We start from the raw sequence: 4821 nt of genomic DNA on the forward strand, positions 1-4821 counted from the left end.
ACACTTGATCTTGGTGTATTATTGTTGGATTCAGTTTGCTAGTATGCATTTGAAGATTTTTGTATCCATATTCATAAGAGAGATTATGTCTTTGTCATGTCTTTGTCTAATTTTGATATCAGGGTAATACTGGCCTTATAAAATGAGTTGTGAAATGTTCCCTTCTCTTCTATGTTTTGGAAAAGTTTGTGAAGTATTGGTACTAATTCATCTTTAAATGTTTGATAGAATTCAGCAGAGAGCCATCTGAACCAGGGCTATTTGTATATTAGTTTTTTTTGTTTTTTGTTTTTTGTTTTTTTTACCACTAATTCAGTCCCCTCACTTGTTATAGGTCTATTCATTCATATTATGTATTTGTTCTTGAGTCAGTTTCCATAGTTTGTATTTCTATAAATTTATCATTTCACCTAAGTTATCTAATTTGTTAGCATACAGTTGTTCATGGTATTCCTTTATAATTCATTTATTTCTATAAAGTCAGCAGTAATGACCCCTCTTTAATTTTTGATGCTTGTAATTTGAGTCTTCTCTTTTGTTTCTTGGTTAATCTAGCTAAAGATTTGCCAGATTTTTTGTCTTTTCAAAGAACAAGCTTTCAGTCTCATTAATTTTCTTTATTGCTTTTCTATTCTCCATTTCCTTAATTTCTACTCTAATCTTTTGATTCCCTCCCCTCTGCTAGGATTAGGTTTAATTGGTTCCTCCCTTTCCAGGTTCTTAAAGAGGAAGGTTAGGTAATTAATTTGAGATCTTTCTTCTTTTCTTAATGTAAACATTACAGATATGCATGCATTTCACAACACTGCTTTTGCTGCATCTCATAAGTTTTGGTATGTTGTGTCTTCATTTTCATTCATCAAAAAGTATTTTCTAATTTCCATTCTATTTCTTCTTTGACTCATTGTTTTAGAGTATGTTAATTTCCACATACTTACAAATTTGCCAGTTTTTCTCATGTTATTGCTTTCTAATTTCAATCCATTGTAGCTAGAGAATATACTTCTATTCTTTCAGTTCTTTTAAAGTTATTGAGGCTTGTTTTATAGCCTATCATTTGGTCCATCCTAGAGAATGTTCCATGTGCAAATTAGAAGAATGTACAAATCTACTGCTGTTGGGTAGAATGTTCTATGGGTAGACCGTATCTCTTAGGTCTAGTTGGTTTATAGTGTTGCTCAATTTTTCTGTTTCCTTGTTATCTTTTGCTTAGTTGTTCTACTCACTATTAAAAGTGGGATATTTAACTCCAAACAAAAAATTGTTGTCGAATTATCTTTTCTTCCTTCATTTTGTTATTTTTTCCTTCAAAGTATATCAGTGCCCTTTTATTATATAAATATGTTTATAACTTTCATATCTTCCTGATGGGTTGACCCTTTTATAATTATGGAATGTCCCTATTTATCTCTAATAACATTTTTTTTTTGTTTTAAAGTCTATTATGTCTGATATTAGCATAGCTATTGCAGTTATCTTATGGTTGCTGTTTGCATGATATACCTTTTCCAATCCTTTTACTTTCATTCTATTTATATTTTTGAATCTGAAGTGTGTCTTCTGTAGATAGTATATTAGCATATAGGTGGATCTTGTTTTTTTACCCAGTCTGACAATCTCTGTCTATTGATTGAGTTGTTTAATCCATTCACCATTTAATGTTACTATTGAAAGAGCTGGATGTATATCTGCCATTTTACTTTTTTACTATGTCTCATTTCATTTATGTTCACCTTCACCTATTCTTCTTTCTTTTGCATTAAGTGAATACCTTTCGAATGTAGCATTTTAACTTCTTTAATGATTTTTTTTCACACTTTTAAGTTATTTTCCTAATGGCAGCTGATTCTGATACATTACATGTATCAGATTTATACAAATTTAATTCCAGTGAGATATGAAACATTATTCCTATATAACTCCATTCTCTTTTGCACCTTTTTGTGATATTGTTATACATATTGTATCTATAAATGTTACAAACCTAACAATACGTTGTTATATTACTCTCTAAAATTTTATAATTTTTAAAGAAGCTATGAGAGTAAGGATATATTTATACCATCTGTTATACTAACCTTATTTATCATTTCTTTTATTAAGAGTAGTAGTTTATATTTATATTTTTAAATATTTTTTTATTTTTCAATTATAATTGACATATAATATTATATTAGTTTCAGGTGTATAATGTAATTAGACATTTATATAACTTATGAAGTGATCACCCAGATAAACTTAGTACCCATCTGATATCATACATAGTTATTACAATATTATTGACTATATTTCCTATGTAGTACTTCGCATTCCCATGGTTGTTTTTATTTATTTATTTATTTTTATTTTTCTCCCCTCTTTGATTCCCCCCGCCCCCTGACTTCCACCCCTGACCTACGGATGTTGCCGTCTTCCCTTATGAACTGGATCTCTAATAGGGGGCAACTCCTCCCATGCGTTCAGGACACACACCTGGGGCCTGGTGGCCCCGGCGCACTCCAGGAGGACTAGCGTACCCAAGGAATGGTCCGTGGCTCCACCTGGGGTGCGAACCCAGGACCTTCTGTGTGTAAAGCAGATGTGCTAACCACTACACTATGGAGCCCATGGTTGTTTTTATAACTGGCAATTTGCAAATCTTAATCCCTTCTTCCTTTTTACCTGTTCCCTCAACCTCACTCCCATCTGGCAACCATCAAAGTGGCTCTCAGTATCTATGAGTTTGTTTCTGTTTTGTTTGTTTGTATATTTTGTTTTATAGATTCCACATATAAGTGAAATCATATGGCATTTGTCTTAATCTGACTTATTTTGCATAGCATAACATGTTCTAGGTCCATCCATCTTGTTGCAAATGGTAAGGTTTTATTCTTTTTTATGGTTGAGTAATATTCCATTGTATATATGTACCACCTCTTCTTTATTCACTCACCTATTAATGGATACATAGGCTTGCATATCTTGGATATTGTAAATAACGCTGCAATGAATATAGGGATGTATATATCTTTTCACATAGGTGTTTTGGATTTCCTTGGGAATTCTACTTCCCTAGAGGTAGAATTGCTGGGTACTTCTTTGTCTTTTGTTTCAGCGTTCGTTTTAAAGTCTATTTTGTCTAATATAAATATTGCTACCCAGCATTTTTTTGTTTCCATTTACACGAAATATCTTTTTCTATCACTTTACTTTCAGTCTCTGTCTTTCAATCTGAAGTGGGTCTCTTGTAGGCAGTATATGTATGAATTTTGTTTTCTTCTCCATTCAGCCATCCTATGTCATTTGATTGAAGCATTTAATCTATTTATGTTCAAGTAATTATTTAAAAGCATATAGTTATTATTCATAATTTTTAACATTTTCATAATTTTTAACAAATCTGGGTTTTTAAAATTTATTTATTATTATTATTTATATGGTGACATTGGTAAACAAAATCCAATAAGTTTCAGCTGTACATTTTAACAGGAAGGCATATATATTTACGCTGTGTGTTAACCTCCCATAGTTATATTACTTTCTGTCAACACATATTTGACCCCCTTTACCCAATCTACCTTCCCTCTATCCCCTTTGACCTACCCTCTGGCAACCAATGGTCTATTGACCATGTCCATGAGTCTCTATTTGTTTGTCCTCTTCATTTGTTACGTTTAGGTTTATATCCCGCATATAAGTGATATCATTTGGTTTTCAACTTTTTCTGTCTGGCTTATTTTGCTTAGCATGATTATTTCGAGGTCCATCCATGTTGTAAACGGCACTATTTCATCTCTTCTTATGGCTGAGTAATATTTCATTGTATATATGTACCACAGCTTCTTTATTCCATCATCTGTTGTAGGACACACTGGTTTCTTCCATGTCCTGGGCACTGTGAATAATGCTGCTATGAACATCGATGTGCAAATACCTTTTCGGATACGGGTTTTCAAGTCTTTGGGGATAAATAGTCGATAGAAGGATTGCTGAATCATATGGTAGATCAATTCTTAGTTTTTTGAACCTCCATACTGTTTTCCATAGTGGCTGTACCAATTTGCAGTCCCTCCAGCAGTGTATGAGGGTTCCTATTTCTCTACATCCTCTCCAACATTTGTTATTACTTGTCCTATTGATTATAGCTATTCTAACAGGTGTGAGATGATATCTCATTGTGGTTTTGATTTGCATTTCTCTAATAGCTAGCAATGCAATGTTGATTTTCATATATTTATTGACGATTTGTATGTCCTCTAGGAAGAAGTGCCTGTTCAAGTCCTCTTCCCATTTTTTTGATTGAAGAGTTTTTCTTTTCTTTGTTATGGACTTGCATGAGTTCTTTGTATATTTTGGATATTAGACCCTTATCAGAGGTGTTGCTTGCAAATATATTTTCCCCTTCAGATGGTTGTCTCTTTACCTTGTTGATGGTTTCCTTTGCTATGCACAAGCTTTTTAGTTTGATGTAGTCCCATTCATTTATTTTTTGCTTTTACTTCCCTTGCCTTGGAGGTCAAATTCATGAAATCTTCTTTGAGTCCAAGATCCTTGAGTTTCATTCCTAGGTTTTCTTCTATGCATTTTATTGTTTCAGGTCTTATATTCAGGTCCTTAATCCATTTTGAGTTAATTCTGATATGTGGTGACAGACAACAGTCTAGTATCAATTGCAAGTGGCTTTCCACTTTTCTAAGCACCATTTATTGAAGAGGCTTTCCTTTCTCCACTGTATGTTTTTCACTTTTTTGTCGAAACTTATTTGCCCATATAAATATGGGTTTACTTCTGGACTCTCGATTCTGTTCCACTGGTCTGTGTATCTGTTTTTTTGCCAATACC

General features: G+C 32.9%; 1 protein-coding gene across 2 annotated transcripts in view; it reads left to right on the forward strand.

The window, feature by feature from the left end:
• The window catches only part of RNF113A (ring finger protein 113A), a 33292-nt gene that overhangs the window by 21643 nt on the left and 6828 nt on the right, over positions 1–4821 (forward strand). The gene's annotated exons all lie outside the window — the stretch shown is intronic.

Source organism: Pteropus alecto, unplaced genomic scaffold, assembly GCF_000325575.1.
Source record: "Pteropus alecto unplaced genomic scaffold, ASM32557v1 scaffold280, whole genome shotgun sequence".
Classification (NCBI taxonomy): Eukaryota; Metazoa; Chordata; class Mammalia; order Chiroptera; family Pteropodidae; genus Pteropus; species Pteropus alecto.